Source organism: Ascaphus truei, chromosome 1 (assembly GCF_040206685.1).
Source record: "Ascaphus truei isolate aAscTru1 chromosome 1, aAscTru1.hap1, whole genome shotgun sequence".
In the NCBI taxonomy this organism is placed as follows: Eukaryota; Metazoa; Chordata; class Amphibia; order Anura; family Ascaphidae; genus Ascaphus; species Ascaphus truei.
The window spans coordinates 327,627,734-327,641,143 of NC_134483.1; the positions used below are offsets into that span (position 1 = coordinate 327,627,734).

At 49.2% G+C, this 13,410-nt stretch overlaps 1 protein-coding gene across 6 annotated transcripts in view; it reads right to left on the reverse strand.

Annotated features, from left to right (window-relative positions):
* The window catches only part of CCDC158 (coiled-coil domain containing 158), a 132,629-nt gene that overhangs the window by 27,720 nt on the left and 91,499 nt on the right, over positions 1-13,410 (reverse strand). The gene's annotated exons all lie outside the window — the stretch shown is intronic.

Here is a 13,410-nt window from a genome sequence, read left to right on the forward strand (position 1 = left end):
TAGAGAATGGTGGAAAGATTTCTACAATGCACAAGGGAGAGTAGAGTACATACACACACACATACACACACACACACACACACACACACACACACACAATGGAAAACACATTTTTTAATGAACCACGCAAATATTTTTCCAAGTGGTTAATAATCATGAATGGGACCTGTTAGATACAATCTGGGGAGGTGACAGTGCTTCTTGCAGCATACATAAAGCAGTCACACATTCATGTTAGACAGTGACCTGGGGATGAACAAGGTCCATTATATATAAACTACTGGCAATAACCAGTAATAAACTGTATCAAACTCACTTTAACCTGTCATTGTAAAGATAAAAGAAATATAAATACATTATAAATATATATTCTCTCTAAATCACTCCTATGCCTGCCCAAATAAATGGGGATTAAGCCCCACCCAGTTGGGGGTGAGACAAAACGCCAATGAATAAGGTTCCATCAGCCCCTATAAGGCTTCCTGCTCACAGCAGTTTTTTTGCCCTACTGATCAAGGGGGTAGTTTCTCTCTTCACTGATTTTCTTATTTTCTGGTTTCTACCGTGATGTCTTTGTGCCACCGGTGTGACGGTAGGCCTAGCTGGCATCACAAAACTGGGATGAAGCCCATCTAGCTACCCCTAAATCTATGTAACTTGGCCACCTATGTAAGGCTTATTGCAAACAAATGTATTTAATATCTGGGGGAGAACAGGAAATGTATAATGCACCATGTATGTGAGATTGTATTCCAAAGCACTTTATTCCCTGTTAATTCAATTCTCAAGTCTAGTTGAGCAAGCAATATGAGATAAAGTGTTTTGTGATCTATGTATAAGCACTGTGATGTAAATTGGGAGTCAGCCCTGTAAAGTGTTAATTGGATTATGTGACTGTATGTACTCATTTCTAAGATAGCAGACTTGTAATGGGATTTGCATGTGACTTACATTTGTATGGAGGAGACTCTGATTTAATCTGCTGAGGTTCCTGCAGATAAATGTGTACTGAGACAATGGTTTGGAGCGTGGAGGTGTTACAGACATTTGGCGAGTATGAAAGAGTGGACAATCAAGTTTGCTCTGATTGGCCAGCAGCCCCACCCATGTAAAGAATAGCAACAGAGGGATATATAAGGGGTGCTGCTGGTCTGAGAATTCAGATCTACCTTAAGAGAGCATCTGAGAGACACTCTGGGACGGAGTGTGGAGATTCCCTCAGAGGACCATCTGAGAAGGAGTGTGGAGATTCCCTCAGAGGACCATCTGAGAAAGAGTGTGGAGATTCCCTCAGAGGACCATCTGAGAGACAGAGACATTCTGTAAAGGAGTTTGGATCTTTACAGTGACCAGCTGGAGATATATCTCAGAGGGGCTGCTACAGGATCAACAATCTGATATCCTGGACAAGAAGTGAACAGGGCAAGCCTTCTTGAGACTATGAGCGGCGGGACTGGGTAGGAGCAGAGGAGCTCGCGCCCCGTATGGGTCTGCTTACTGCCCACGTCCCTCGTCGTTTGATCCAGGAGATTAAAGATGCCATCCACCCCGACTCACGCACCTTCATCGAGGGGGTATTGCAGACCGGAGAGCCTTGTCAACCTTTCAATCCTAGCTCTCCGGATCTTTGCGTGGAACCCAAACCACGGCAACCCCCTCGGGCTCCTCTTTCCCCCAACCTCAGCAGGTTGGGGGATATGTCCCCGGCATGTTTTCGCGGCATGCCAAGGAAAGTCCTGTATTCTCTGGTGCTCCATATAGTGCACTACCTCGCCCTTGTCACCCGCCCAGATACCATCTGGAGGCGGGTATTTTTTGGGAACGAGGGCGAGAGACCCCGGTGGAGAGAGCTCTATTCAGCTTTGGTTCCCCGTCCCGCCGGGGATTTGAGTTGGAGGGTCCTCCACGGTGCACTGAGCACAGGAGAGTATTTGGCACACTTCACGGACTCCCCCGCCGCCTGTCCCTTCGCCGGCCAATCAGTATTAAACCAGATCAAAATAGGCTGCTTCACTCAGAAGTGTATGTACAGAGCTCCCAGGCATTTGGTAAGGAATCAGCTTTATTCTTTCTTTATTTGGTATTTTTTGGTTTGGATCTGTGGGGGAGTATACTGTGAGTATACTGGGAGATTTATAGAGGGTTTTGGGTGTTTTTTCAGGTTTAAAAACCATTTTTTGTTTTCGCCCAGGGGCTGCAGTGTTTTAACCCAGCATAGCTGCAGTTTGGCTGGCTGGAAAACTGCAGTCTCACCCCTCTTCTCCTCCCTCACTACTGGAGGTTTTTACTGGTTGTTTAAACTTCCAATTTCACTCTTGTTTTTTCTTAAGCCTGATTCCTTTTCTCACTTGCAATTGAGAGCTCTGTGTCTTTTCTATAAAGACTTGTAAAATTGTGGTGTTTGCTTATTATAACAGAGAGAGAGTAACTAATAAGGGGAAAAAGATTTAAAACTGCAGCAGGTTTTTAAAAGCTGCTGTTTTTTCCCCTTGCAGAGAGATCTCTTCTTAAAGGGACAGTTCCTCTCAAAACCTCTCTCCCTAAGCAATACCCTCCCCTGACTTAGAGGCTTATTTGTTATCATGCCTGGAAAGGGGAATAGGACAAGTGTGGCAATGGGGGCGACGCCCGGATACAGAACACCAAAAACTGTGGCCCCTAGGAGCAACACTCTTAGTCACAGCCCTAGGCCTGGTCCTTCCAGTGCCCTGGCCACGCCTCCCCCAGCACCTGTTAGCAGAGTAACCCCTGCAGTCCCAGTTCCAACATGGGCGCATGTGGCAGTTGCAGGCGTTGACCCCAGCAACAACAATGCTGGGGCCACGCCCTGTCTGAGCAGGAAGCTTGGGGTGAGGTGCCCAATGTCACCTGGCCTAAACATGGAGATATATGTGAGGGCTGTGGCTGATGTGGTGGGTCCCTCTGCTGTGGTGGTGGCGGCCAGCAAAATGTATGGGAGGGGCATTTTTTTCCTCCGTACGCTGGCTGCCACTCACACCCTGGTGCAGAAAGGCATTAGTGCAGGGGGGAAATACATCTCTATAGAACCCATGGAGGGGTTAGGCACAAAGGTCATTCTGTCAAATGTGCCCCCCTTCATCCCAGATAGCCTCATGCGGCCGTACCTGCAAGCCCTGGGAGACAATAAGTCCCCCATAATAAAATTATCTTTGGGCTGCAGAGATAGGGCGCTGAGGCATGTAATCTCATTTAGGCGGCAGGTACAACTGCTGCTGCCAGGGAGCACTGAATCTGTGGAGGGTTCGTTTAGGGTGCCCTACGAGGGCATAGCATACACTGTATTTTATGGCACGGAGGGGGTTAGATGTTATCTGTGCAAAGAGCTGGGGCACACTCGTAGGAGTTGCCTCAAAGGGAACAGAGGACCCATCCCAACTCCTGCACCCGCCCCTCCCTCTGCCAAGACACCTGGTACCGCTGTGCCCACCACAGCGGGGCCCTCAAGGCCCCAGGTCCCTCCTGAGACCGCAGGAGATGTCGCTGTCCCATCCGGAACAGTGACTTCTGCACCTCTTCCTGGAGAGCGGAAGGAAGGAGAGGGGGTCGCCCTGGAGCGGCCAGCCTGTTATCGCTGTCTCCCCCCAGGAGGAAACACCCTGTGCCGCTGCGCCCACCGCAGCGGAGCCCTCGGGGGCCCAGGCCCCCGCTGGGACCACAGGAGATGTCGCTGCCCCATCTCGGACAGTGACGTCTACACCTCTCCCCCAAAGAAAGAGGGAGAGGGAAAAGCCCTCGAAGGCCCAGGCCCCCTCTGGGACCGCAGAAGATGTCATTGCCCCATCTCAAACAGTGACATCTGAACCTCTCCCCAAAGAACAGAGGGAGAAGGAAAAGATCTCGAGGGCCCTGGTCCCCCCTGGGACCACAGAAGATGTCACTGTCTCAACTCAAACAGTGACATCTGAACCTCTCCCCCCAAAAAAGAGGGAGAAGGATAAAGTCACCCCACAACAGTCACCCTCTGTCGCTGTCTCCCCCCCAAGAACCCCCTAACCCCATTGTAAGCACCGTACAGGGTGAAGGGGAGCGGGAGGAAACTCCTGCTATGGAGACAGCGGCACCCTCTCCTGGGAAATCAATCCCCAGGAAGAGCAAATCTAAAACCAATAAGAGGGTGATTGAGGAGGTTGAGGAGGGTAAACCATATTACGTTTACCCTCTGAAGTCTCGGAAGCGGAAAGAAAAATCAGTTCCGCACAAGGTGGTCCTGTCCGGCCTACTGGTTGGGATTAACCAGTGTAAGCCGGATCCCACAAATGTACAGCCCCCCCCCCCTCCGAATTTCTGGAAGGAATGCAGCTGGAGGTACCCGACGCCTCTGGGGACGTTGGGGAGCCTCCCAGCGCCCCTCTCGGTTGGAGAGCGTCCCCCGGAGAATTGTGCTTCGGTGAATTTGACATGCCGAATGCACCTATCTTCAGAGCCAGCCAAGATCCCCCTCCGGCTGTACCGCCTTCGGGTGACGCACATAGGGATAAAAAGCCCCGGTTTGCGTCACCAGAGGAAGGAGATGGGTTAGGGCTGACCCCCGTGGATGAGGGTTTGGAGGGTGTTTTGGTGAGCACTTCAGATTACATATGGGAGTTGTCTGACCTGAACCCTCTTGGTGCAGAGTTTTGGGCAGGCACTTTGTTGGGAGTGAACGCTGGGAAAGACCCTCCCTATGAAGCCCTTGCTAATGAGTGCCCCCCCATGGTTGGTGAGAGCCCTCCCGCGGATGGTGGGTGCCCTCCCGCGGATGGTGGGGGCCCTCCCACGGATGGTGAGGGCCCTCCCGCGGACGGTGGGGGCCCTCCCGCGGATGGTGAGGGCCCTCCCGCGGTTGGTGAGTGCCCTCCCGCGGGTGATGCGAACACCCGTGACATGTGTGCTCTCGGGGATGGAGGTGGAGAGCACAGTGGACCCCCTCGTGGAAACACCGAGGAGGGGATCCAATCTGAGAGAGGCCCCCGCAGAGAAGGACGGGGGTCTTGAATTCTCCAGCCAAGAGGAGCCTGGGGAGTTGGGGCTCAGAGGGGAGTCCTCTGGCACCATGGAGTCGGTGGACTCCTCGATCCCCATTATCCCTGCCCGGGAGCTAGATAGTTTCCTGGATGATACCCTCTGTAGACACGGACATACGAAGGTGCAGTTGGCCCTTGAGAGGTGGAAGGATGCTTCGGTCATTCTCCACTCTCTCAGAGTATATATCAAGGCTAACCACAAGGCCAAACTTTCCGGGACTATCGAACATACTCGGGTCCTAAAGTTTAACAAAGTGTTGCGAGAGCACGTAAAGGCTTCTCGGGGTATAGTACCCTGAGCGCCTATGGGAAGCAAGACTCTTGATTACCAATGGCTTTGAGCATCGGTACGCTAAACGTAAATGGATGTAAGGACGGGTTTCGCAGGTTCCAGGTACTCTCCTTTTTACAAAAGGGAAAGTATTCTGTGAGTTTCCTGCAGGAAACCCATACCACTCCAGAGGCTGAAGCCAGCTGGCATCTGGAGTGGCGAGGCAAGGTCTTTTTCAGCCACCTCACTTTGACATCTTGTGGGGTGGTGACCCTGTTCTCTGAATCCTTTCAACCTGAGCTGCTGCTTGCCAAAGCTGTTGTTCCAGGTCGCCTGTTGCATATCAGGGTCCGACACGAGGACTACACGTTTAATTTCCTGAACGTGTATGCTCCTGCCACCGGACCCCTGAGAAGGCAGTTCTTCGTCAGAATGTCTGAATACCTGGAGACAGTCGACGCAGATGAATACGTGGTGCTCGGGGGTGATTTTAACTGTACCCTCGAGGCTCGTAAAGACCGGAATGGTCCGGAGCCACACCCGTGTTCTGCGTCGGCCTTGCGGGAGGTCATCACCCGCTACTCCTTGGTAGACGTCTGGCGAGAACAACATCCTGAGGCATCCACTGAGTTCACCCATGTTAGGGTGTTTAGGGGTGAACGGATGTCCTGGTCCCGGATCGACAGGCTGTATATTTCCAGCCACAGCCTGTCACGAGCCCAGTCCAGTGCCATTAGGCTGGCGCCGTTTTCGGACCACAATTGTGCGTCCGTGACGGTGACGCTGCTACCTGCAGCACCCTCGGCCGCATATTGGCATTTCAACAATACGTTGTTGGAGGACAAGGGGTTTGCGACGACGGTCCGAGACTTTTGGATGGCCTGGAGAGGTTGCAGGTCAGACTTTGCCACGTTAGAGCAGTGGTGGGACGTGGGCAAGGTTCATCTGCGCCTCGTGTGTCAGGAGTACACAAAAGGTGCCAGCGGGCGGCTCGATGCTGAGATCGAGGCCCTCAGGGAGGAGGTGCTCGATCTCGAGAAGCGGCTGTCTGTGGCAGGAGACCAATACCTGCAGAGTATGTACGTGGAGAGGAAGTCCGCTCTCCGGGACTTGGAAGATCGCAGAGCTCAGGGGGCGTATGTGCGATCCCGCATCAACTTCCTTCGAGAGATGGATCGCGGGTCGCGCCTCTTCTACGCACTGGAGAAAAAGAGGGGAAACCGTAGCAGAGGACGGTTGGCAGAGGACGGTACCCCTCTGACTGACCCGGAGAGCATCCGGGACAGAACCCGGAGATTCTATGTAGATCTTTTCTCTCCGGAGTCCATCCAGCCAGATAAATGCAGGGTCTTATGGGAGGGGCTTCCTACGGTCGGTGGGGATGGAAGGGAGCGGCTTGAGTTACCTTTGACTCTGGCCGAGCTCTCTGAAGCCCTCAGTCTCATGTCCCGCGGAAAAGCGCCGGGGCTAGACGGGCTGACTGTGGAGTTCTTGCGGTTTTTCTGGGAGATGCTGGGACCTGATTTCACCGAGGTCCTAGCTGAAGCCCTTGAGATCGGTGAGATGCCACTTTCGTGTCGGCGGGCAATACTGTCTTTGCTGCCGAAGAAGGGGGATCTCCGTCAGATCTCTAATTGGCGACCGGTCTCACTGCTCAGCACGGACTATAAGATCGTAGCCAAAGTGCTTTTGCTGAGGCTCAAGTCCGTGCTGGCAGAGGTGATTCACCCCGACCAGTCCTATACTGTCCCGGGCTGGAGCATTCATGACAACATTTTTCTGGTCCGGGACCTGATGCACTACGCGCAGAGGACTGGTCTATCACTCGCCTTCCTGTCCCTAGATCAGGAGAAGGCGTTTGACAGAGTGGATCACCGTTACCTTATGCAGACCCTGCGGGCGTTTGGCTTCGGCCCACAATTTGTGGGCTTTCTCCAGATGCTGTACGCCTCTGCAGAGTGTCTGGTGAAGATCAACTGGTCCCTGACGGCACCTTTTGTGTTTGGTCGGGGAGTACGTCAAGGGTGCCCCCTGTCTGGGCAACTGTACGCACTGGCCATTGAGCCCTTCCTCTGCCTACTGAGGAGGAGGCTCACCGGGCTGGTGCTGCGGGAGCCCGATATGCGAGTAGTCCTGTCGGCTTATGCCGATGACGTGCTCCTCGTGGCCCAGGACCTAGATGATCTAGAGCGGGCACAAGCGTGCCAAGAGGTCTACACCGCGGCCTCTTCTGCTCGGATCAACTGGTCCAAGTGCTCCGGCATATTGGTGGGTCCCTTACAGGTGGACTCTTTGCCCCCCACGTTTCGGAATGTCTTGTGGGAGAGCGATACTCTCAAGTATCTGGGAGTCTACCTGTCTGCTGCGGAGGACACGGCCCCAGAAAACTTCAGTGATCTTGAAGAACGGGTCATTGCTCGTCTAGGGTCATGGGTGTATCTGTCGAGAATGCTTTCCCTTAGGGGAAGGACCCTGGTGATTAATCAGCTGGTGGCCAGTCAGCTTTGGCACCGGCTGATAGCCATGGGTCCGCCCTCCGAATTTATCAACAAGATCCAGAGGAGATTGATGGATTTTCTCTGGATGGGGAAGCATTGGGTCTCTGCGGGAGTTGCGTGTCTCCCTTTGGAGGAGGGTGGACAGGGAGTGGTGTGTGTCCACTCCCAGTTACACACTTTCCACCTCCAGTACCTGCAGAGATACCTATTCGCAGATCCGTCTCCGCAGTGGTGCCAGCTGGCGACCTTTTTCTTTCGCCAGCTGCGCAATATGAGGTATGACCGGCAACTTTTTTTCATCAGGCCCGAGGGTTTAGGTATAAACCTCCCGGTGCTGCCGGCATACTACCGGGACTTACTGAAGGCCTGGAAACTGGTCTCCGCGACCAGGAAGGAACAGGCGGTGGGGGTTGATTTCCTCGCTGAGCCCCTGCTGTATAATCTGGCAGTGGGGGCTCGGATGTTGGATTCACCCTCCATTTGCCGCCGGCTAATCCTGGCGCAGGTGACCAGAGTCGGGGATCTCCTGGACTATGAGCGGCGGGACTGGGTAGGAGCAGAGGAGCTTGCGCCCCGTATGGGTCTGCTTACTGCCCGCGTCCCTCGTCGTTTGATCCAGGAGATTAAAGATGCCATCCACCCCGACTCACGCACCTTCATCGAGGGGGTATTGCAGACCGGAGAGCCTTGTCAACCTTTCAATCCTAGCTCTCCGGATCTTTGCGTGGAACCCAAACCACGGCAACCCCCTCGGGCTCCTCTTTCCCCCAACCTCAGCAGGTTGGGGGATATGTCCCCGGCATGTTTTCGCGGCATGCCGAGGAAAGTCCTGTATTCTCTGGTGCTCCATATAGTGCACTACCTTGCCCTTGTCACCCGCCCAGATACCATCTGGAGGCGGGTATTTTTTGGGAACGAGGACGAGAGACCCCGGTGGAGAGAGCTCTATTCAGCTTTGGTTCCCCGTCCCGCCGGGGATTTGAGTTGGAGGGTCCTCCACGGTGCACTGAGTACAGGAGAGTATTTGGCACACTTCACTGACTCCCCCGCCGCCTGTCCCTTCTGTGGCGAGCGGGAGTCCGTATTCCACATTTATCTGAGCTGCGCCAGACTGCAGCCCCTCTTATCCACCTTGAGGAGCCTTCTTCTGCAGTTCTGGCTGGGTTTTTCCCCTCATAATTTTATTTTTGGGTGCCCAGTGTCCCGAGACAATAAGCCTAGGGATCTCCTAGTCAACCTGCTCCTGGCAGCGGCTAAGGTAGCTATTTACAAGACCAGGAAGCAGCGTTTGGAGAAGGGGGTCCCAACGAACATCGTGGCAGTGTTCCGGGCGCTGGTGCACTCCCGTATTCGGGCAGAGTTCACGTACGCCGAGTCCGCTGGGACGGTTTCGGAGTTTGCCTCCCAGTGGGCGTTAGGCGGGGTGCTCTGCTCGGTATCCCCCATCATGGGTTCTTCTGAGTTAACCCTTCTTTTTTAAGTGTATTTTTTACAGTACACTTGTTGATTCCCTTATATATTTGTTTGACTGGTTTTTCTTTGTTCTACTTGGCAACAAGTAGAATTGCTTCGCCGGCCAATCAGTATTAAACCAGATCAAAATAGGCTGGTTCACTTTGTTGACTCATTCAGAAAGCGGAAACCAACACACGACACCAGGAAAAAGTTTATTTTACTGTGGGAGCTGGCAAACTCAAATTCGCCGCACTTTCATGGCCAATTTGCCACTTGTGGGGACTGGCGACAGGTTTGCCCACCTCGGGTCTATTCCATCCTCGGTTGAGAGTTCTCGTGCTACTAAATGCAATCAGGTTTCGCATGCTACCTCTAGGATGGTGTATCTGTATGCCAGAACTGGGTAGGACTTCTTAAATTTGCCTGTTGCTATAATAAATGTAAAAAAAAATTTAAAAAAAAATCATCTTTTTGTTTTTAATGAAAAATTTAATATTTGTATATATTCCTCACTCGTGAAGAGCGATATTACAAGACAAAGGGCCGTATTCTATAAAGTCTGGTGCAGTCGTTCGGGACATTTTCAGACAGAAATCCCCTTGACGTAATTGGCCGAAAAATGCCAGAAACACCAACATCGGACTATATAGAATTATCCCCTTAGGGGTCTAGTGAGCTAATGTACCAAATTCTTCTGCAAAATTATGGGAAAAACACAACCGAATTTATCATAGAGAAGGAGTCCCATTGAAAGCAGTTGCAGTTTTAATAAAGTGAATACCCTAACTATAGCGCTAAACCTATTTAAGTGTTAACTAAACGTGAATGTGTGCCAATTGTGAATGACAAGAGGCCAAAGCTGCCGTAAGCTTCCCACAATGCAAATTACCTCAATTTACATACAAAGCTGTGAAGGTGAAATTGGGATACCTGGCGCTTAAAGAGTCATTGTGTCCATGGGAAACAAAACCAGTCTCTGAAGAGTGTTTCAAAGTCCAAAACTTGAAGTAGATGGCTGTGATGTTTCTTTCTTGCTATTGTTCTTCAATACACCTGAAATTGATAAAAGGGTACACCATTGCGCAGTATCACTGATATTTGATGTTAGCCCCTTATTCCAACTTCCCCAGTGTGGACTGAATACACTTACAGGAGTGTTTCTTTTAGGGTACAGTGGAGACAATCTGTGCTTTATTCCCTTTATGTTCTTTATGTACCTCGAATCCCCAGGGTACTTCCTTAATGCCTTGGGATTTTCGTAGTGTCCAAAATACCTCGAACTCCACGAACCCCCAAATGAGGAATGAACAGTGAAAGAAGGGGGTCACAAATTTATTGAAAAAGGCTACTGATAAGCCCTACAAAACCGGCTAATAAGCCTGCATAAAAACAAATGAACAATGACTCACATGTACTCACATGAATACATGTGTTACAAAACAACACAAGGATGCCGTCCGCTGCTTGTACTGCGCTTCCTGCGCTTGCACCGGAAGAGAAGGGCTCTCTCACAGCTTCTCCTGACCGGTTTGGTGTAACTGGTGTCTCTCCCCCCACTCGGTCACGTTCCGGTTTGTGACCAGCGGTTATGGCAGACTCCTCACCTCACAAGCCGCAGGGACAGCAATGCGCTCACGGGATCCTAACTCCTCCCACCCTAACGCGTTTCGTGACGTAGGCACGCCACTTCCTCAAAGGGATGAGGAGTTACTGCTGAATTAACTTTATATACCCTCCAGAGGTAATTAACCTTTCGGGTGTGGTAGTAATAATGATTGGTATCACATGTTGGTGCACATTAATCCACTATGTAACCCTGTGCATCTAAAGATGTTAACACCTTAGGATTCAGATGACAACATTCCAAGCAAACTAACACCTGAAACGTGATGCAACAATTTAAACATATATGACATGATAAAATCTTATACAATATGTAAAATGAACCAACCCTATAAAATGAACTAAAATTTACTGTTACTAAAAAATGGGACATATTAGACTGTTTACTCTTTTAAAAATGAGGCCAGATCGAATTCTATGTTCAAACCCTTGGGGGCTAGGGTTTTTAAGGTGTATATCCAAAAACTTTCCTTTTTGGATAAATTGTTCAACCTATCACCCCCCCTCCAATTAGGTTTAGGGCAATCTATTCCCTTACATATTAAACCTTTGGGGTTCTGATTGTGGACTAATCTGAAATGATTGGAGACACTATGTGTCTCCAAACCTCTTTTAATATTGTAAATGTGTTCTGCTAATCTGCGTGTCAATGGTCTTCCCGTTCTTCCCACATATTGAAGTCCACATGGACATTGCAGGAGATATACGCAAAACCTGCTTTTACAGTTGATAAATGTGCCAATTTCGTACGTTCTGTTCGTAACTGTGGAACAGAAACTGGCACATTTCTCACTGAAGCTGCAGGCCGTGCACTTTCCACACACAAAATAACCTTTAAAGTCAGATAGCCATGAGAACGTCTTATGTTTCAATCTATCATTGGGACAACTTGGTGCTAACGAAGCCTTAAGATCCTTGGCTTTTTTATAAATGATTTGGGGCTGTGAGGGTAAAATAGATTGTAATATGGGGTCTCGCTGGAGGATTCCCCAATGTTTTTTTAAGGTTTTTACTATTTCTGGGGCCATACTGTTGTATTTTGTGATGAAAGGTATAAATTCTCCTTCTCTCACTTTTTTGGTTTTCCTACGGTTTATGTCAACCAATGATGTTCTATCTATTTGATTCACCTTTTCAATAGCCACGTCTATTTTCTGTTTGTTGTAATTACGTGCCAGAAACTTGTGTTTTAAATCTTCCACTTGTTCCTTATAGATGTTATTTTGAGAGCAATTTCTTTTTAGTCTCAAGGCTTGTCCCTGTGGAATATTATCTACCCATGTAGAGAACAATGTTGTGCATACAAAAACATACTTTAAAGAGGTGGATGCCAACACTTACCTCTTGGCGTCCAGTCACCATCACCCTAAATGGGTAGATAATATTCCACAGGGACAAGCCTTGAGACTAAAAAGAAATTGCTCTCAAAATAACATCTATAAGGAACAAGTGGAAGATTTAAAACACAAGTTTCTGGCACGTAATTACAACAAACAGAAAATAGATGTGGCTATTGAAAAGGTGAATCAAATAGATAGAACATCATTGGTTGACATAAACCGTAGGAAAACCAAAAAAGTGAGAGAAGGAGAATTTATACCTTTCATCACAAAATACAACAGTATGGCCCCAGAAATAGTAAAAACCTTAAAAAAACATTGGGGAATCCTCCAGCGAGAACCCATATTACAATCTATTTTACCCTCACAGCCCCAAATCATTTATAAAAAAGCCAAGGATCTTAAGGCTTCGTTAGCACCAAGTTGTCCCAATGATAGATTGAAACATAAGACGTTCTCATGGCTATCTGACTTTAAAGGTTATTTTGTATGTGGAAAGTGCACGGCCTGCAGCTTCAGTGAGAAATGTGCCAGTTTCTGTTCCACAGTTACGAACAAAACGTACGAAATTGGCACATTTATCAACTGTAAAAGCAGGTTTTGCGTATATCTCCTGCAATGTCCATGTGGACTTCAATATGTGGGAAGAACGGGAAGACCATTGACACGCAGATTAGCAGAACACATTTACAATATTAAAAGAGGTTTGGAGACACATAGTGTCTCCAATCATTTCAGATTAGTCCACAATCAGAATCCAAAAGGTTTAATATGTAAGGGAATAGATTGCCCTAAACCTAATTGGAGGGGGGGGTGATAGGTTGAACAATTTATCCAAAAAGGAAAGTTTTTGGATATACACCTTAAAAACCCTAGCCCCCAAGGGTTTGAACATAGAATTCGATCTGGCCTCATTTTTAAAAGAGTAAACAGTCTAATATGTCCCATTTTTTAGTAACAGTAAATTTTAGTTCATTTTATAGGGTTGGTTCATTTTACATATTGTATAAGATTTTATCATGTCATATATGTTTAAATTGTTGCATCACGTTTCAGGTGTTAGTTTGCTTGGAATGTTGTCATCTGAATCCTAAGGTGTTAACATCTTTAGATGCACAGGGTTACATAGTGGATTAATGTGCACCAACATGTGATACCAATCATTATTACTACCACACCCGAAAGGTTAATTACCTCTG